The sequence below is a fragment of the Notolabrus celidotus genome, chromosome 8 (assembly GCF_009762535.1).
Source record: "Notolabrus celidotus isolate fNotCel1 chromosome 8, fNotCel1.pri, whole genome shotgun sequence".
NCBI lineage: Eukaryota > Metazoa > Chordata > Actinopteri > Labriformes > Labridae > Notolabrus > Notolabrus celidotus.
In genome coordinates this window covers 7,561,914-7,584,107 of record NC_048279.1, presented here as the reverse complement: position 1 = coordinate 7,584,107, position 22,194 = coordinate 7,561,914, and the positions used below count along the sequence as shown (strand labels likewise).

The window sequence follows — 22,194 nt, the reverse complement described above, 5'->3', positions numbered from 1 at the left end:
CGGATATTTCTTCCCTCAGAGGCCTCGTCCCGCTTCCTCCCTGATCCACACTTCTATTTCCTCCTCTGACATCCCTTTAAACAGCAACACAAGTCTTTCGTCTTTGACTTTTGAGTGTTAAAGCCTTTTTTTTTTCGTACCTCATCATCAGTGTTACAGACCTTGTGTCATGAGAGGAGCTGGCGCCAACGAGCGTCAGCGCGTCATCTCAACTGTTGCGGATAAAGTACTATACAGCTGTGGAGGGTGAGAAAAAAAGCTGCCAAGCACATCATCTTCACTTGATCATCCCTCCAAATCCCCGCGGCGCAGTGGCAGCAGCCAAGCATGCTCGGGAATTTTGAGAGGTCAGGATATCAAAAAAGCAAAGAAAAGAGACGTGTCAGAGGGATGAGGGCGAGAGGAGAGGAAATGAAACAGAGGGAGAGGGAGAGCAGGGATATGAAAGAGACAAGAGTAGAGGTAGAGTACTGGGATGATAACGTCAGGGGAAAATGATGCACAGAGTAACAATCCGGTTTATTTGTGCTTTGTTGAGGATGACAGACACACAGAAAGCAGGGATCTAAATCACCGGGAAGGCAGGCCCTGCATAAACATGACAGCAGGGGGTTGAATACATCACCAGTGGGGGAAGCTTCATATACATGATGAATAGAAATGCTTTGAGAAGCCTTTGACAGCCGGCTGTGATACATATGAAACCAACATTAGCACTGACTGCAGTGCTTAAACCCTGATGGCTTTATCACGTAACATACTGCAGCTGTAATGATGCCATGGGTTGAGTGTGTCACTAAATGGGGGCGACAACATTCACACACAGAGAAGCATTGTGCATCGGAGCCTGACAAGTGTGCACAGAAAGAGGACGATTTATTTCAGTTTAAGCAGAATTGTGATGCAGAGAAATAAAGAAGGGGAATTCTCAGGAGAGGAGGCAGCAGACACACACTGTATGGGACTGCTTACTGAGGCTTTACATTAGTATTGATAACTGGAAAAAGACTGAGCCGATGAAAGTGCTGAATCCCTCCAGGGGTTAAACATTGAGGTGAATGAGCAGAGAGGAACTCTGAATGCTAATTTAAAGGCACTGTGTGCAGTTTTTTAGCAGCATTAGCAGAACAGAATTAGTAGAAATGTAATAAATAATATTCCCAAGTATGTTTAAATTAGTATATAATCACCTGGATATAAAACTTGATTTGTTTTTGTTTACTTAGAATAAGTCTACTTTTAGATCTACTTCCATGGAGGCAGCCAACTTGCACCACTATGTTTTTACAGCACATAATGGACCAACTAATAAGGTATATTTGTTTGAAGTAAGCTGTCACATGAGACGCTCAAGTTGGAAGTTGAAGAAGATAGTTGTTATTGTATTCAAAGGAATATTCAGATAGAAGTTTTTGATGATGGTAAAACTTGTCAGATAGATGATCAAACTTAAAATGCATCACAGGATCTCCTTGTCCTCAAAAGCTCCCGTCTCTTCCCCAATGGGACCACAGTCACAGAAGCGATTCAGTCCAGAATCTGCCTGCCAGACATTGCTAAATATTACCATTTCTACACACTGTACCTTTAAATAAGAATTTACATTTCAGTTAGAGTAGATAATGCATTTTTTGTTCACTTATTCTTTAACAATAACTTTATAATGGGATCAGCAAAGCCAGAGACATGACTACATTAACAAGCTAACACAAAGTATGATTAAATGATAATTGGTGTCACGTTTTGGTCTGTTGTTTGTTTTCCCTTGATGATTTTTGGTTATTCTTGTCTCTGTTCTGGTGTGTTTAGTTTCTAGGGTCTTTTGTTTCATGTGTTGATTTCCCTTTTGTTATATTTGCCTATTATACAGTATATACTCATATGTATTACTTGTCTGTGTATCTGTCTTTAAAAGTCCTGTGGTCTTGAGTTGGTTTCCAGTGTTTTATTTTGTAGAATCGTCTGGTGTGTTAAGTTTAGTTTTACTACCTGTGTCTTCCCACTTTTACCATTGTCTTCACCTGTGCCTTGTTGTCCTCACCTGTGTGTCCTAACTTGTTACCCATTGTGTCTATTTAGTCTCTGTGTTTCCTCCCTTGCTCGTCGGTTCATTGTGCTTGTGTCAAGTGAAGGTGTTTCTAGTGTTCCAGTGTTTCCAGAGTTTTTTGTTGTTGGAAGTACGTTTTTGTTTTGATCTTAGTTTGAATTTATTCAATTATCTTTATTTAAATCTGCATTTTGGTTCCTCCTCTTTTTGACAATTGTGAACTTAAGATGATTTGCTGTTATAGACAGGTTTAGAGGAGATGGGTGAATGTGGAGGGAGTGTGTCGTCTTCAGATCATTGGTTCCTCCTCTTTTTGACAATTGTGAACTTAAGATGATTTGCTGTTATAGACAGGTTTAGAGGAGATGGGTGAATGTGGAGGGAGTGTGTCGTCTTCAGATCAAGGGTTTTGTCTCAGTCAGCTAATTTAGTTTATATTAATAAATGGACAAATATATTGATTGAAGGGAAAATTGGTTGAAGAATCTGAGACAAAAGAGCAGAATGGGTGAACTGGGTAGTTGAGGTTAAGTGTGGTCATTCTCTTGAGCAATAAAGGACCCGAAAGTGAAGACATTCAAGTCTTTATGGAAAATAATGATCTCAAATTAAAGCTCCTGTGAGTAGTTTTTAGCTCGTTATGTAACAGAATGAAATGAATAGTGATTCCTCATGCTACCTACAAAAGCAAACAAGAAAGGTAAAATAAAGACCGATGAAGACGAATATTTTCCATTCTGTAGTTTTTAGTCTCTGACTGCTGGTGAGGGGGAGGAGTCAGTCATTCAGATCACGCACGTTATTGAAGCATCATTTTTGTTTGTTTGTTCAGCAAAGATTCTCATTGAGTTGGACATGCATGTGACTGTTAAGATAAAACAGGGTGAGGAGAAAATAAAAACTATTTACATTTGTGCAAGAAAAAAAAAACAAAGTGATAAGATATATCGCTTTGTCCACAAGGGGGCACCAAAATCAACAAACCAGAAATTCCTGGTAGGAGCTTTAACGTGGTCTACTGGGTTCGTACAAGGGATAGTTGATAGCAACTTTTAGATAAAGTAATACTTTTTAACTTCTTCTATCCTGATTTAAACACTTTTTCACGGTTACCTTTTTTATTACACATATGGTTCTTGATTCTATCATTACATAGAAACATTTCATAGCAACAGTCTGCCATCTTGGTGAGAAAACAAGCTTTATTAGCACAAGATAATCAGATAAAAATGAATCATCATGAGAAAACAGTGAATGAAATATTTGCCTGCATTTCTGCTCAAGGCCTCTGTATGATCATACATCCCGGAGCTCTGTTGTGTATATGGTATATTATTTAACAATGTAGCCCATTGTAAAGATGACCAACACCAAGGGCGAGCATAGAAATTCAATCCATAGCAGGAAGGTCTCATTCAGAGATGCTGCCTGTAGGGTTTGGAGCTGTGTGCAGTGAAAATATGAGCAATGTCACATATGCAACCCTATAGAAGTGTCCAGCATTGACCTGTAAGGTTATCTTTTATTACAAAGAGAAGTTTCATGATTGTTGGGGGGAGTCGGTCGTCTCTCAATCAGAGGGTTGGCAGTTTGATCCCAGCTCCTGCACTCCCTGGAACAGACACCATTGTATGGAATTAGTTAATACTGATGGTCCCTCATGATAGCAGCCGCCTCTGGCATCAGTGTGTGAACATGGTGTGAATGGGTGAATGTGACGAGTACAGTAAAATTGCTATGAGTGGTGGGAAAGACAAGAAAGTGCTGTATTTACCACATACAATACAAGAGAATAGGTACATTCAAACTTCCATCACACTTCTGTGCTAACACTGTATAAAAGAACAAAGTTTGTTTTTCTACTTCTCTTCAGTTTATCTGTTTTGAAGGCAGCCACAGTGAGCTGTATAATGAACACACACAGCAGTGTTTTCATTGCCTGTTGGCTCTGGTTTTTTATGTTCATGCATATACATGGTGGAGGAATACTAAATCGGTGTAAATGACCTCAGTGACTTTGGCATCAGTGGCTTGATCCCTGAACATATGCTCTAGAAAGATGTCATGACTCAAATTCATTATTTGCAACACTACACCACACTGTGCTTTGATAAATATATACAGGAGCTGAAATAATGCACAGTACAGCTGCACTATTAGAACTGCTTCGTGGCATAACATCATTCATATATTATCCTAAGCTATTAAGAGCCAGGAGCTATATAATGCAGCTGGTTTCTAGTAGTTTATTCCAGCATTTACTGAAAGTGTTATGGTTATTAATGTCTTCTACACATTATTATGCATGAGAGTCTGACCTGTGGTTTTCCCAAACTAAAACATTCTCAGACCTGATGGGGAAAGTTTGAAGAGAAGGATTCAAATGCAGCACTTTAAGTGACTAAACGCATCCAGAGACCCTGAATTGAATTGAACCATTTCCCATATTGATTTGGGTAATCCCAAGAGTCTATGTCACGCTCCTTCATAATGCCTTTTTATCTTATCTTGTCAGTGTGATTATTTTTGTCATTTATTTTCAAGCTGGAAATCGCACGATGGAACATTTGATGGTAGCTTTCCAAGAGAAGCTCTCCATCAACACCATAACATGTTTCTCACTTTCAGTTTTTTTTGCCATGTTTTCACTGAAATGCTACAAGGACTCAATGTTTTCACTGTGTGTACAAAGATATATCTGATTTATTCAGCTTGTTAACTGCTGTTGTGCATAACACTCCCTCTGAACATATGCTAGAGGATGAATTAAATTCATTTTAGAGCATTTAAATATTTTTTTTCACTAACAGATGAAAAATATTAGAGATTTAGCAGTGCTTATATTGGTTTTAGTTTGAAAAAAGAAATCATATTCCAGTAGAACAAAGGGGAAAATTGTTAGAATTTGCTTGGGGATCGATGGGTTGAACAATGGAGAGCTTTCAGAGACTGGGTTTGAGTCTGGGTTTGAATGGTAAGCCATTCACCATCAATATAAAGTTTTGTGCTCTCCAAATGAATTAGGTGTACGTAATATTAGAATATCCTCTGTGCTGTTGTGGGCTGGGATAGGGCATGGGAGGTTACCACTTCAAATTAGACAGGCACTACTTCAAGATCCTGCTCATCACCTACAAAGCTCTCGATAACCTTGCCCCCTCGTACCTGACTAACCTCAAACTCCACTCCTCATCTCGCTGCCTCAGATTCTCAGATGCTAATCTCATGTCCCCCATCACCATCTTTCATCTTTTGTTGAGTCTACTTTAACTTTTGCGAGGATCTGTTGGTTTGGTAACCTCAGCCTTGTCAACAAAAACAGACTGGGTCATATTATCATAGTCTGCCGAAAGATTGTTGGTGTTAATCATAGTGATCTTACACCATCTTTATCAAGTAAGAGCCACTCAGAAGGCAAAGGCAATCCTTGAAGACCCTCACCACCTTCTTCATTCAGAGTTTATACTTGAGAGGATGTTCACTTATGCTCGAAGGGCCAGATCAAACATGTCTTAGAACATTTGTGCCCTCAGCTGTTGAGTTCTTCAACAAGCTGTAAGGTTGTTGCCATTTCACAGAGGATTGTGGTACCTTTGGTCTCATCCAGAAAAATCATCAGTCATCCACGGGAGTTCCGTATTCAAATTAAATGTGTGAACTTCTGTTTGTTTATTATGTGTATTGCTTATGATGCTTGTGGGGACTTCTGTTGCCAACCAAATTGCCCTTTGGGGACAATAAAGATTTTCCAAATCCAAATCCAAGACCAAGCACTGCACCTTGGGGGACAGAGCCCTCCGAAACTCTGCCTCTCTTCATTCATTTAAAAACCAACTCAAAATCTACCTCTTCAAAAAAGGCTACAACACGGGACCTCTACTCCCTCCACATCTCTATTTTTTGTGTTTAATTTATTTCATTTGTATTTTTCGTACTTAATGTAAAGCATATTTGAGTACTCAGAAAAGTGCTATATACACTACCGTTCAAAAGTTTGGGGTCACTTAGAAATGTCCTTATTTTTGAAAGAAAAGCACAGTTTTTTTCAATGAAGATAACATTAAATGAATCAGAAATACACTCTATACATTGTTAATGCGGTAAATGATTATTCTAGCTGCAAACGTCTGGTTTTTAATGGAATATCTACAAAGGTGTATAGAGGCTCATTTCCAGCAACCATCACTCCAGTGTTCTAATGGTACATTGTGTTTGCTAATTGTGTTAGAAAGCTAATGGATGATTAGAAACACCTTGAAAACCCTTGTGCAGTTACGTTAGCACAGCTGAAAACGGTTTTGCTGGTTAGAAAAGCTATAAAACTGGCCTTTCTTTGAGATAGTTGAGTATCTGGAGCATCACATTTGTGGGTTCGATTATACTCTCAGAATGGCCAGAAAAAGAGAACTTTCATATGAAACTCGACAGTCTATTCTTGTTCTTAGAAATGAAGGCTATTCCATGCGAGAAATTTCCAAGAAACTGAACATTTCCTGCAACGATGTGTACTGCTCCCTTCAGAGAACAGCACAAACAGGCTCTAACCAGAGTAGAAAGAGAAGTGGGAGGCCCCGGTGCACAACTGAGCAAGAAGACACGTACAGTAGAGTCTCTAGTTTGAGAAATAGACGCCTCACAGGTCCTGAACTGGCAGCTTCATTAAATGGTACCCGCAAAACACCAGTGTCAACGTCTACAGTGAAGAGGCGACTCCGGGATGCTGGCCTTCTAGGCAGAGTGGCAAAGAAAAGACCATATCTGAGATATATAATAAAAGGCCAATAGTGGCCAATAAAAGGAAAAGATTAATATGGGTAAAAGAACACAGACATTGGACAGAGGAAGATTGGAAAAAAGTGTTATGGACAGACGAATCAAAGTTTCAGTATGTTTGGATCACACAGTAGAACATTTGTGAGACGCAGAACAAGTGAAAAGATGCTGGAAGAGTGCCTGACACCATATATTAAGCATGGTGGAGGTCATGTGATGGTCTGGGGCTGCTTTGGTGCAGGTAAAGTGGGAGATTTGTAAAAAATGAAAGGGATTTTGAATAATGAAGGCTATCACTCAATTTTGCAACGCCATGCCATACCCTGTGAACAGCGCTTGATTGGAGCCAATTTCCTCCTACAACAGGACAATGACCCAAAGCACACTTCCAGATTGTGCAAGAACTATTTAGGGAAGAAGCAGGCAGCTGGTATTCTGTCTGTAATGGAGTGGACAGCGCAGTCACCAGATCTCAACCCCATTGAGCTGTTGTGGGAGCAGCTTGACCGTATGGTACGCAAGAAGTGTGCATCAAGCCAATCCAACTTGTGGGAGGTGCTTCACGAAGCGTGGGATGAAATTTCTTCAGATTCCCTCAACAAATAAACAGCTAGAATGCCAAAGGTCTGCAATGCTGTAATTGCTGCAAAGGGAGCATTCTATGATGAAAGCAAAGTTTGAAGGACAAAATTATTATTTCAACTAAAAATCATTATTTTTAACATTCTCAATGTCTAGACTATATTTTCTATTCATTTTGTAACTCATTTGATAAATAAAAGTGTGAGTTTTCATGAAAAACACAAAATTGTCTGGGTGACCCCCAACTTTTGAACGGTAGTGTAAGTCCTAGCAATTAGTATTGTTATAATTGCATTGTCACGAATGAGGAAACAAGGGGGAGGACCCAGGTGCAGATTCAAAATAAAACTTATTTAATGAACAAAACCAAAGAAATAAAACAAGACATACTCAAACTAAATCCAGGGAACAAAAAGCACAGGAACACAGGAATCACATAATACACATCACACGTCACAAACACAATTAACCAACCCAGAAGGGAGGAGACTATACACACACACACTGGGTAACGAGTAAGGCCACGCAGGGGAGGACAACAAGGCACAGGTGAAGACAATCACAAAGGTGGGAAAACACAGGAAGGAAAACTAAACTTAACACGCAAGAATATTCTACAAAATAAAACACTGAAAACCAACTCAAGACCGCAGGAAATCACAGGCAGTAACAAGACAAAATTCTAAACACATAAGAACACAAAAAGGTAACAAATAAAACACAGGACATGAATCTCTGAAACACAACACTGGGAAGACACAAGGATAACTATGAAATGAAAGACAGGATATTACAAAGAAAATAAAAAAGTAACTCATGACAAACTGTGTATTTTTACAGTGATTCATTATTTTTGGAAGATTTGGAAAAAAAAATTGAATCATCTACGCCACAAAGGAGACGATGATACATGATGATATGGTTGGTTGTTATCCTGTTAATGTGGATAAATATAATTTTGTTTTCAATACAAAAAAAAAGGAATTAAAAAGATGCAGCACCTTTCAACAGCATTTCATTTCAAAGCAATAAGACATAACAGTTTTTCCCATTTGAAATACATAGAATTAAATAACGTGTTTAAACAGAATCAAATTGAGTAACAGTGAAAAATATACTTTCCCATTTTTCTATTAGATAAAAGGTAATTGGCCGGGGACAGTGTCATAAAAACAATGAAACTGTTTTGTGATGTTGTGAAAAATATATTAAGTTTCACTTTTTTTCCTTTTTGCAAAACAATTTGACTCTTCACATTTTGCATTATGCTACTAAGACCGGGAGGGGAAAAAAGACAGCACATGCTGGTGTGACAGAGGTGGTGTGAGGACACTGGATAATGCTCCTTCTATATACACACACAAACACGTGAGCAAACACACACACACACACACACAAACACACACACAGAGCAGCCGATGACAGAGCTATCTGTTTGGACCAGAACAAGGTCACGTACTGACCGCTGGCCCTATTCCATCAAACTCATTTTTTCACCCCCACTTCCTCTTTGCTGCTTAAAGAAACACACCGAGCTTTTGGCAGACACACTGTTTGATCTACTGCTGGGTGACAAGATGCCAGTTTGGCATAATATCAGACATCCGCAGTGATGCCATTCATGTTTGCATTTCCCCCACAGCTCTCCATCTATTTGTAAGTACAGAGTAAGGCTACTGACCTGCTGAAACAAAGCATTGTAGCTCTGCTCTTTCAATATGTATGGGTGTTATGCTAGAAAAATGTGGCATAAAATGTGTTGCTCCAGCGTATTCTCTCTTTATCCGATTTCTCAATGATGCAGCACTGAGCTTACAGTTCAGCTGGCTGTGTGATGTGATTATGTAAAGTACGCTCACATTAGATTCAGTTCCATGCAGAGTGAGCATTTCTTTTTTTCTTTATGTTTTCCACGTGTTAATTTCTTTTAGAGTTTGCCAGTGACTCAAACCCAAGCGTTCCAGGACTGTCCTCACAGGGGTCAATCAAACCGCCTGAGGATAAGAAGAGGATGCATTTAGTTGCTAGTCATACCAATTCTGCAACCCAAGAATTATTGACCTGGTTAGAGTTAGAACATTTGTTCAGTCACATGTAAATTCAATTTTATGAAATTCCTCTTCTAGAAAGGACAAACAACTCTTTATGATAAACAAGCATTGCAGTGTTGGCACCTTGATAAATCCGGGTTGACCTTATAGTGGAGATGCCATTTGTCTTTTGTCATTTATTTATTAATTTATTGTAGGTGCTGTTATAGAGGTATACAAATCAGTAAGCACACAAATTTAGCCTAATAATCAATGGCACGTAAGTTGTAGCTGTACAGTCAAGGGCTCAACCACAAGCGATTACTCATTTGAATCCCATACAACGTCTCATCTGGATTTTTTAGTGTTTTACTTGAGATATTTATTTATTTGACAAACTTTAATTGACAAGGAACTAATAAAATAACTAATTTACATTAACTATCCTAAGACTTAAGAGTGTCCTAGCCAAGACAGGCTGCAGCACAGTTCACAGAGTTTCTGACAAAGAGTATCCACACATACAAACACAATGCAAGGCATCTTGAAAACATTGAAATACACAATATAACATAATAAAATGGCATATGTTAGTCTAAATCTGCCTGATGTACTTTTGATTTTGGTTGAACACCTCCAGCCCAATGTGTCTGCCTCTCCATTGTTCATCATCACCTTAAAATCACCCAGTGAGACCAACTCATTAAGCTTCAACTTGTTTTGCAATTTGTTCTTCGTAAAAGGAGCAGCAAATTTGAATGCCTTTTCCCCAGCTTAGATCTGAACTTTGGAACGGATAGTAAGAAATGGTCCTGGGATTGAAGGGTGTAAGTTCCTGTACTCTTCCGCATGATGAAGGTGAGAAGGTATGAAGAAAGGAGATTTAATATAGACTTATAAATAAGGATACACCAGTGTTTTAGTCTACATGTGGACAAGCTATACCAACCAAAATGTCTAATAGGCAAACTGTTTTGAATGTGGCTTTGAAGCCAAAGCAGTAGATCATGTTCCCATCTACTTGGAGTATTCACTTTGGTTTGAGTGAGGAGTGGCAGAGCTAGCAGCGACCTCATTTCAGTGACGACATATTAGTTCAACATTAATTTGGACAAACCTGCAATATCACTGAAAGATAAACTTTAAATAGATAAGCAGAAAGAGTAAAAACGTGCACACCAACAACATGATTTTATCTCAGCTGCAACTTTTCAAGGTGATCCAACAAGCTTCCATGCATTTGTTAAAGTAGTTACACATTTCAACCAAGACAAGCTATACAAGTCTACAGCTGTATGCAAGTTATGGATTACAATGGTAATGGATGATACATCCAATCATGTCATCCTTCCACTGGAGTCAAAGTAATTTGGGATGCTACCAGGGGAAAAGCAAGATTGCAGAAGTACATGCTTGGACTCCGTCATAAGCCACATAACGTCTTTATGGACAGTGCAGGTGAATATGATCACTGGCTTTGTTTTGGTGGTCTAAGTTTTGGTTTCAGCTCTGACTAGCTACAATAAATATACTAACTGACCTCCCTCATTGTCTTCTTTTACATAGGCCAGCTGTTCACAACACCTTCACTTTCCCCAGGACTCGTGAACAGCTGCTGCACACATTTTGGATGACCTGCTTTTGTCTTATTATCTCTTTGCACTCCTGGAAGCACTGTGGCTAATTAGTCTAATAACCCCATCCATTCACCTTTTGAGAACACATGATCTGACGGTACAATACTTTTGCATCTCACACTGGTCATGCAAATCTGATTGCTGACTGTTGCAGCTAATGTTGGTAGGGATAACTGTGGTTCACAATTGAGAGGGTCGTCTTTAGTCATCAGGTCAGTGGTCAGATCTCTTTGTGAATAGATATCTATATGTGAGCATGAGAGAATGAGAGACAAATCATAAAGTGCATTAAAAAAATAACACTATATTACTGTATTACATGCAGCTGTTTGGTATTCATTTATACCAGAGCTAAGCTGGCTGTTAACAGATGCACTGTTGCATAAGGAGCCTACAAACTACAGTTCTTTGTTTACAAGTTTTCATAACTCCATGCATTTAATAGTGAAGCTAATGCTAAGTGCTGCTTTACCTGCTTGCTTGCTTGCTTGCTGATGCTAGGAAGGGAGCAACTCTATTGGTTGTGAAGACGAGTCCAATTGTAAATTAGTGTACAAGGAAAAGATAGTGCTTCTCAGTTGATGAGTTACCCCTTTCATAAGTTTTGAATTAGTTCACCAGTTCCAAGTCTTCTTCAATACAGAAAAGGAAAGATCATGTTTAGGGTAACTAACAGAGCAAGGTTTACTTTAGTGCTTGGCTATGTGTTGTTGACAAGTTGCTTCAACAATGGCTGATCAACCAGAATAAAGACTAAATAATGTGTAATCGTACTCTCTTCCAATTATGGTCATTGGTTGAATCAAAATCCAAGCTGGTGATGCCAAAGTTAAATAATCAGGAGTACACAAACCAATAGCTGACTTCATGTGGCTCTACATCTTTGCACTGGTTTTAAATTTCCCTTTCATAATATATTTCATGTTCAGTGTATACGCACCTTGTTGGAGCCTCACAACGAATCTTGTGTGGAAAAGATCTGTAAAATGAAAGATCTCTGTCGTAACATCAATCTACTGGTGAGACAGAGACGAGAGAGATGACCAGAGAGACCTCGTTCATAACCAGCCACCTGTCAGAGCCATAGATCTCTGTAGCATCTGTCAGAGTTTAAACTGGGCTGCAGAGTATCACCTGCACACTGTTTCTGCAGCCAGAGTGAGCTGAGCAGCTGCAATATGCTCAATACTCCAAACAGCAATCTGCCTCTGAGCTTTAGAGTCACTTTCTTCTCTCCTTCTACCTTTCCTCCATCCCCACTTCTCTGAAATCCCTTATCCACTATCCCTGATTTATATTCTCTCCTTTCCTTCTGATTTTTCTTTCTTCACCTCACCATCTTTAGTGCCTCTCTTTCTTTGCTCTTGCAACCTCCTACTCCCCTCTGTCTCCCCCTTCGTCTTCCTCAGGTAAACCATCGGTTTCCTGACTCTGCTCCCTCTTTTCTCTGTGGGGATGCGACAGCCTTTTGAACCTTTCACTGCTGACTCCCTCACTCTTATTTTTTTCAGTTTCTCGCTCCATCTCTGCCTCTCTGACCTGGTTCTGTTAGTTCCTGCTGGAAGCGCTGATGTTGTGCACCCAAGCAGAGTTCAGCACACACACAAAAACATGCACACACATTCAGATAAAGACAGAACAACTAAATAGAACGCTCGTCCAAAAGGCTTTTCAGGTGGTCATGTATGCATACAAATGCAAACACATGTGCACTCAGGCAGAAGCTTATGGGATTACACTTTTCTGGCTTTATTTGAAATACACAGGGAGGCTGCAAAGAGAACACATTTGTTTTGGTGAAAGTAAAAGATCTGTTTGCCCTGTCATTAAAGCTTAGTTGCACCCAAAGCTTACAGGTCTGCTGCTGTGATATAAAGCTGGTCTGTCTACTCCCCTAAACAACATGCATGCTTTTCTTTTCTTTTTTAATGATTGTCCAAAGGATGTGTTCTTTTAATGAGCAATATTTGTATTAACACATTTTAATCAACCAGGTGAACAAAAGTTATGAACTTTGGTTTTAAGAAAACAAAGCAACTCGTGAGTCTGATGACAAAGGGATCTTTCTGGCAATCCAAAAATCTTCCAAATAATGAGTGGGATGACATATTAAAAACACATCATCACATTATCTCCATACTTCAAGAGTGTACCTTACTGTAATTATTTTATAATTCAAAAACACTTCAAAGTACATGCACACCTTTGAGATGAACATATGTGAGAGACTGCCTGACTCCAACCTCTTTAGATGTAAAAAATACATCAACAGTAACAAAAGCAGAACAATCAAGCAGCACTTTATTCAGCTCTCAGCAGAATATCCACAAACAAAAATTAAAGATGGTCACTTGAGTTTAAACTGTGTCTCTTTTTGATGTTTCATACAACAAATAGTTAATAATCATAAAAAATTAATTCGCAAAAAGAGGTCAAAGAGCATTACATACTCAGTTCAATTTTAGTCTCAGCAGTGTTTTATCACATTCTTTTCATTTTCTGCTGCTGACATCCAACTGGATTTCTAACCCAGACTTAGTGAGATTGATCGACATTCATCTGCACTGAACTCCGTTTTGAAGGTTGCTGGGAACTAGTGGAAAAAAACATCCTTGAAGTTAAAGCTCCTTTGAGTAGTTTTTGACTGGTTATGAAGCAGGTTGAAAATTAATGTTGATATCTCTTTATGCTTGGGAAGAGCTAACAAGATCGTCAGCATAAAGATTAACTTTTTCCATGTGCTTATTTTTAATGTCTGTAACTAGTGATGGGCAAATAAAGCTTCATGAACCACTAGTTGTATTTTTTGACTCCTCTAGATGGCGCTCTCTGTTCAACAAAGAGTTGAAATCACACTGAATTGCCATTCATTGAGCCTTTATTTTTAAACCAATAGCGCCATCTAGAGGAGTCAAACAATACAACTACTGGTTTGTGAAGCTTCATTTGCCCATCACTATCTGTGACCACTGGCATGGAGAAGGTGCCTGTTGTAGTTGCTATTGAAGACTCTTTTTAAAACTTTTCCATGACAAATGTTATCTTTTGGTTATATATCTGACTCTCATAACAAATAAAGTATGGTGAGATGTTTTAGTTGAAAACAGTACTCACTCATGTACAGGACAAAATCCTCACAGACATAAGAGGTATCGCTCTGTCCACTGTGAGCACCATAATAGACTTAATTGAAAGAGGTAACCAAAGACTGGATAAAACATGAACATGGTCTTAGTGAGGTTACATGTTGGTTTCTGAAGCTGAGTTCTAAAGCCTATTAATGGTGGACACCTATTTGGAAATTATGACTCAACCATGCTTTCAGTGGACCAACCATGAGTCAAAGAGACAGAGTTAAGGTGGGTCTTTAGCCTTCTCACTAACAGCTACAGTGTACCCGCCTGTGGGTCAAGGCAGCTGTGCCCCTAATTATGAGAAACTCGTAACCTTAATATCTTCAAAACTATTAAAAAAATCACCATCCATATAATGTGTGTTGTAAGGGAATGAGCTGGTCAGACCAAAACCTTTTTTATTTTGAACTAGGCTGTAAACATGTTTATTTTTGCTCCCTTTGAATGGGTGTGTATGTGGTTTCCGGTACTTTTGCAGCAAGCCTCAAGTGGACACTAGAGGAACTGCAGATTTTAGCGCTAATGCAGCCGGCTTCATTTCCCAAGATCAGAGGTTTCCGCTTGGATAAAACTAAAGCCTGGTTAATCACTCCTGTTAACCTCCACTTAGAGGTCGAGCAGAGCCTCTGTGACTTATCGCCATCCTCTCTGAAAAGTCAGATCTTATTTTTATATGTCTTTATTTTGTAAGATGTGAGAAAGATTTCAATGCTCAAACTAGGGTGCTAAACTAATCATTTTTGTTTCCCACACACAGCCACAAATAGGTCCAAAAGGTCTTTTGTTGCTTAGTGCCGCTCGAGTGGCTGCTTGTTGCAGCAGCTCTCTCTTCGTAGTTCTTTTTTTGACTTTTTTTCATATCTGTTTAGTTCTTTTTGTATTTGGAGTCTGTCATGACTTTTAATGACTCATTTGTTGGCCATAGACACCAAACTAGCTACGTTTGCAATGTTTTTTTTTTGCTACTTTTGTTCCTGTGTGTGTCCGGAGATCCTGCATGTATCTATGGTAACATTGTTTACATACAAGATCAGCTGTTAGCAGCCCATAGCATGTTGATGCTAAACGATGCTAGGCCCGATGTTCCCTGCGAGCTGAGGAGAAGGAAGCGAGGATGAGGTGCTGGTACTGAGGTGCAAGCTAAAAAAGACGGCATCGACCTGTCCTTCCACCCACCGTTTTGGGGAATGTAAGATCTATCTACGATAAGGTGGACGAGCTAACCCAGCACCAGAGTAGCATCATGCTAACAGAGCTAACACCGAACACGAACGCCACATTGGAAGGATTTCACCTGCTGTGGGCGGACAGGATACAGCAGAGTGAGACTGAACTAACTGGTGAAGAAGGCCAGCAGTCCTGGACCCTGTGGAGGTGGTGGCTGACAGGAGAATTATGGCCAAGCTGTCGTCTTTGATGAACATTTCTTTTCTTCTTTTCTATATATATTCTTGTTTAAATTCTTGTACTGTACAGCTTTTTGTTTGCTGCTGTAACTCCATGAATTTCCCCGTTGTGGGAAGAATAAAGGAGTATCTTATCTTATCTTAAACTGAAAATGAGATGCTAATACATGCTTTAATCTCACGTTTGCACTGCTGTAACTTTCCTTTATGCCATGATTAATCCTTAATACACTGTTTACACACTGCTGTTAGAGTTTAACAGTCAGACAAATAGTCACACACAGCACCTACATTAATCTTCCTGCACTGCCTCCACATTTTAAAATTCTGGTGCTCACTCACAGAGCCCTCCTTCACCCCCCACGATGAGGAGAGATCCTAGGTCTTACCTTCAGGGATTCACAAGAGAAGCTCAGCCCTGTTATAAAACTGATGCAGACCATGAATTCCAGTCAGGAGTTCTTCAGATTTTTAATAGTCTTCCAATTAGTATGAGGTTCTTGAACACAATGTGTTCAGACAAGCATTAAATAGCATGTTACATTTTATGTTTTTCAACTCGTGACTATGAAACACTCAGAAAGGTGCTGCATAAATGTGCTTGAATTAACTTGGTGTTTCACAGGATTGTCCCTCCCTAACTTTGCTATGAACTGTGGAAACAATCAGAGTACTTAGTTAAAACATTATATTGGCTTCAGATGTAATAATGTTCAGGTTAATGTTTAGTGAGATGGTGGCTATGTAAAAATTCCTGACAGGGTGAGCGGGACCCAAATGCTAAGTGGAGGGGTCTTGCTCAACCTGAAGAGATTCTTATTTGCACGAACACCCATTCACTTTACATTATCCCACTTTTTACCTGACTGCCAACTAAAAACACGTCAAGTTGACAAAAAATATTGATTTAAAGAGGATTTAATTACAAAGAAATGATTCAGCTGCAGAACAATTAACACTACAACGACAAAACATTTCATTTCACGGTCAAGTTAAATTGTTAGCCTGCTTATTTTAACATCAAACTGAACATTTCCATTGAAGGTAACATTTAGACAGGGTGAACAGGACTTCTGCAGGAATATTGATGTTGACACTCCTGTTCCAGCTTTTAACAGCGTTGCTTTGCGACTTTGTAGATATCAGCAGCTTAGAGATGCTCTCTGCTGTCGTTGCCTTGATTGCAGGACAGGATGTTGCCCTATCAGAGATGGTTGGGGTCCAGTAGCTCCTCAGGCTGCTCTCACACATGTGCCCGCTAACTGCCAATAATGTCCAACTCTCAAGCCAAAAGTCCACAGGATGCGACCCATTTCGTTACGGTTGTGCCCTGCACTGTGAAGCCGATACGTTACCATTGTAGTCAATGCACATGGGTCCACATGCCACTGCAGCGTGCACCCGCGCAGCTCCGCCAGAGATACGCTTCAAGTCTATTTTTCGATGGAGCCTGCGCCCAGCATGCGTCAATCAGTCCCTCCAGGATTTCGCAGGATTTTTTGGTGATTCTTGCGGCCCAAAAAGCCTGATTTTGCGACAGCTTTTTGAAAAAATTGCGGTGAAAGTTGCGATTTATTTTTTGCTTTTTCATCCCAATAATATCTCAGGGGCAAGTAAATACTCTAAATTACAGTTGTGTTAAGAAAACATTCTTGATGTGGCCACTGACTGTATTTTGATTCTCTTGATTCATAGAAAAATTTACATTTACATTTTACATTTACGACGGTCCCTGAATGCACCTCGCAGTGACAGAGGCACTTGACAGGCAGTTCACGGCACTCTGAAATGAATCTGCATCTTTGATGACAAGGAGTTGATCAAAACTTACTAAATGTGTCTGATGCATCACCAAACTGGATTAAATCAAGCTGTAGATGCAGAGCTTTTTACGGTGAGAGCGGCAACAACGTCAAATCTCAAATAGTAAACAGATGTCCCCCGGTTGTGTCTTTGTCACTAACTCACACTGGGAGTAAAAATCCTCAATGAAGATGAGACAGATACATGGAGCAGGGAGAGCTGGTTCATAAAGCACATCTTCTGCAGGTAGGTGACCAAGCTAACACTGAGCCCCTCAATCTATAAATAATAACATTGTCATGGTCACTTGTCCTGCCTGCTGTCCCCTCTTTTCACCCGTTCTCTGTGCGTGTTTTGTTGTTCAAAAGTGCCGATCAAGTGAGGACTTATGTTTATGTTCAAAGGAAGTGAAACTGATGATGAAACCGATGACATACAGGAGCTGAGATTAAGGTGATTGGTCAAATTTGCAGGAAAGTTGCGGTGATTGTATACAGTTGCAAGGCCGCGAAAAAATCGCGCTGATTGGTTGAATTTGTGTTGATAGTTGCTATCGCGAAATCGCAACTTCCTGGAGGGACTGGTCAATATTCACAGAAAAGAACAACCTGGACAGGAAGTCAGGCATTAGGATCGCGTGCAACATCAAAGTAATTTCAAAGTAAAACATCATATACGGACTCCCGACCGTTTAAAGTTCGTATCGATCAGAAATGCTCATCGATTATGGATGTAAGATACAAACAGCCACATATCCATGATTCATGTCGACTACAACAGGACTTTAAGATGATAACTGTGTCAGATGGTAACGGGGCAACAAAATAGAGCCAAATTATTTATAGTACACTCTTCTAAACCTGCAAAAACAAAACTTTACAGTTATGCAGCATACTCAGTGATGATTAAAGCACAAAAGTAACAGAATACTGTCCAAATGAGCAGAAATTCAACCACACAAAGGCTCTGTAATCTGTTGTTTGTATGTGGTTCTCTCTATGCTGGACCCAGCTGATCCTGCCTGCTCTGAGCTGGTGCTACGCTCCCAACACACATCCCATGGACCAGGGCGCAAGCCCTCGGACGAAGCAAAGTTGTGTCGTAGCCGTAAAGCGGCACACGTGCACCCTCTGGACTTTCGGGGTCAGACTGTTGCAAGCTGACATTTAGGCCACAATATTTTAACGTTATTAGATTTTGCCACAGTGTCAACAGGCAGATGTGAAATGTACTGGAACTCCTTCCCGGGGAAAGATCTTGATCTTACGATTTGATATGTCGTAAGATCAAGATTTCCACAGAACTGCTGTTGTTGAGAGTTGATCACAGTAGTTATTGGGGTTTGACCAATCAGATTCAAGTATTACATCCAGCCTATAAAAAAGAAAGCTGGGTACTGATCTAAAGGTATTTTTAAAACTTGACCTGGATAGTTTGTCTGATAAGCAGAACTAAATATATGAAGCCTTTGTCTTCTCCATTACAGTTTGTCCTTCAGTATCAAGGTTAAGTGGTTGTGCTGCCTGACTGAGGATCATTGTAAACTACACGTTTAAATGAACAACTCAAACTATAACAATTAAACAGCAATGCAGTAAATATCAAACAAACTTGTTCAGGCTCCTTAGCCAAGACCACTTTTCTGACCCAGATCTGCAGCTCTGTGTTAACCTGTTTAAATCCCTTTGTCCCTCTCTCTCTCTCTCTCTCTCCTCTCTCTCTCTCTCTCTCTCTCTCTCTCTCTCTCTATCTCTCCATTAGGAACGTTCTATTTAACCAATGATACTGCATGACTCCAGTAATCAACATTAATTTAATTTCTGTCCAAATCACCCAGCAAGGTCACACAGTGTATCATGTATTTCATAAAGGGGCCATGGCCACGTGTGTTTGGCTGTGTGTGTGTGTGTGTTTCATGTGTGTGCATGAATGTCCCTGTGTGAGTGTGAAAGAGAGAAAGAGAAATGATCTACGAACAAATAACCTATCACGGGTTACGAAGGGTTAATTAAGCATTTAATATAACAGAATAGCAAAATTAGGTTTTGGGTGTCTCTTCAAATCTGTGTGTGTGTGTGTGTTGTGTGTTGTGTGTTGTGTGTGTGTGTGTGTGTGTGTGTGTGTGTGTGTGTGTGTGTGTGTGTTTGTCTGTGTGTGTATATGAGAGAGATAAACTGGTGTACTGGACTAAAGTCCCTTCTGACAAGTGGTGACCCAACTAAATGGAGGCCATATTAAATTGATATTTAGCCCTGTGAGAATAAAAACTGTTGTCAAGAACAAATCTGTTGCTCTACTTTAATGCTGTGTGTGTGTGTGTGTGTGTGTGTGTGTGTGTGTGTGTGTGTGTGTGTGTGTGTGTGCGTGTATTATTCATATCATTGACTGTATATAGAACGAACAATGTCCCTTCATTTCAGCCCATTGTGAGATGGAAAGAGAAAAGACCGCCTCCTTGGGCGCTGACATATTACGCTACTGCAGCTGAGGCATGCACAGAGCAACCTGGCTGGTAGAGTCGTGGGACTGAAGTCACCCTCGCTGCTAACCAAAACATGCTTTTGACTTACAGATAAAACGTTGAAGATCCCTCAGGTCAGCAAAGACCACAGCTGAACTGAACAGGTTATTGTGTTGGAGTCAGACATGCATGGATATGGAAACTTCAGTAAGCCTTGTGTTAAAAATCTGCCCTCTACTCTGATTATCTGACACAGGATCCTGCAGGAGCCTCATTTGTCAGCAGAGCTGTCAATCATGGTGCCATAACCCAGTATTTTTTAAATCAATGAACTAATTCATTCTAAAGTGCTAAGAAGAATGAACACTCAGACATATATTAGCACAATACAAGCTAACTGTAATGACTGAAAGCATGTTTGAGAAAAAATGTACGTGTATCTTATTTTATAGTTTGACCCATGTTCCATCTGTTAACATGACAGGTGTGGTTTAAGACCAATCCTATAGCCAGTCAGCAGAGGGAGCTCTAAATCGTTTGGCTTCACAGTCAGTTAACACACATGGTGTAATTTTTTTATTCAGTAGTAGGTCTTTTTGGCTGACATATGAAACAAGCTTCAGATTTTGTGTTTTCACAAACTCAGGGTCACTGAGAGTTGACACAGTTCTCACATCAGAGCCACTGTTCTTCATAAGGGCTATGAGTATGTGAATGCTGTCACAGATTGGCCCTTTAGTTTCGACATCTGTCTCTTTATATCCTCACTCTGGATGCAGGTAGATGAAAGCGGTGGCAGCATAGCGCCCAGAGCCAAAACATTCACTTCATTGAGTGTGTGTGTGTGTGTGTGTGTGTGTGTGTGTGTGTGTGTGTGTCTGTGTGTTTGTGTGTGTTTGTGTGTTTGTGTGGGGAGTCACTCGGCCTGGGTTTGGGATGTTGGGTCTAACGAGCGGAACGGTGTCTTTTATTGTGCACATAATCAGAGTCTGACTTTCATTACGACCTATGGCCTCTTTTCAAACACAAAAAAAAAACTACAAAAATAAAGTCTGGAAATGACTTCAGTTTGCTACACCTCAGAGTTTTCCTCTCCTCCAGTGATCAGGTTGAATTATAGTTAGACTAGGAGTGTCTGTTATTGTGGGGTTGTGCTCTAGATAGACTGTAGTGTTAGCCACAGAGTGATAGGGGTACCTGTGGTGGGCAGTTGTAGTGATGAGTGAATGTGCAATGATATCAGTTTGACATGAGACAAGTTCATCCTCAACCTCATACTTTGATTCTACACAGAGAAACTAAAATGATGAATTAGGGGTCAAAAAATAGGTTGGGGGTCGACCAATATTGTTTTTTTCAGGGCCGATTCTAATAATGATTGTAAACAGTTCGTGACACCAATAACCAGTGTTTGAAACCAAAATTGTAAACTTCCTGGGGCTCCATTGGCTTAGCGATTTAAGCGCGCTCCCCATATACAGAGGCTGTAGTCCACATCATAGCGGTTGCTGGTTCACCTCCCAGCTGGGACTATTTCATGTCTCTCTCAGTCCCTCCAGGATTTCGCAGGATTTATTTGTGATTGTTGCGGCCCAAAAAGCCTGAATTTGTGACAGCTTTTTGAAAAAATTGCAGTGAAAGTTGCGATTTTTTTTTTTTTGCTTTTGTCCCCCAATAACATCTCAGGGGCAAGTAAATATGCTAAATTACAGTTGTTTGTTAGAAAACATTCTTGATGTGGCCACTGACTGTATTTTGATTCTCTTGATTCACAGAAAAATGCCATGAAAGGTCTGTATTGCACATTTACGACGGCCCCTGAATGCACCTCGCAGCGTCTGATGCACAGTCAGTTCACGGCACTCTGAAATTATCTGCATCTTTGATGACAAGGAGTTGATCAAAACTTTCTAAATGTGTCTGATGTTTCACCAAACTGGATTAAATCAAGCTGTAGATGCAGGGCTTTTTACGGTAACCATGGCAACAACGTCAAACATCAAATAGTAAACAGACCTCCCCCGGTTGTGTCTTTGTCACTAACTCACACTGGGAGTAAAAATCCTCAATGAAGATGAGACAGATGCATGGAGCAGGGAGAGCTGGTTCATAAAGCACACCTGCTGCAGGTAGAGACCAAGCAAACACTGAGCCCCTCAATCTATAAATAATAACGTTGTCATGGTCACTTGTCCTGACAGCTGTCCCCTCTTTTCACCCGTTCTCTGTGTGTGTTTTGTTGTTGAAAAGTGCCGATCAAGGGAGGACTTATGTTTATGTTCCAAGGAAGTCAAATTGATGACAAAACCGATGACGTGCAG

At 40.1% G+C, this 22,194-nt stretch overlaps 1 long non-coding RNA gene across 2 annotated transcripts in view; it reads right to left on the bottom strand.

Moving 5' to 3' along the window:
- Nucleotides 1-3,229: 3,229 nt before the first annotated feature.
- Nucleotides 3,230-22,194, bottom strand: part of LOC117816913 — a 37,656-nt gene continuing 18,691 nt past the window's right edge. The window contains exon 3 of one of the 2 annotated variants that reach the window (XR_004632051.1): nt 3,230-3,659. This is a non-coding gene — a long non-coding RNA (uncharacterized LOC117816913). Of the gene's footprint in view, nt 3,660-7,734; nt 9,397-22,194 lie in introns of those variants that run through there. The other variant, XR_004632052.1, reaches the window with a different exon arrangement.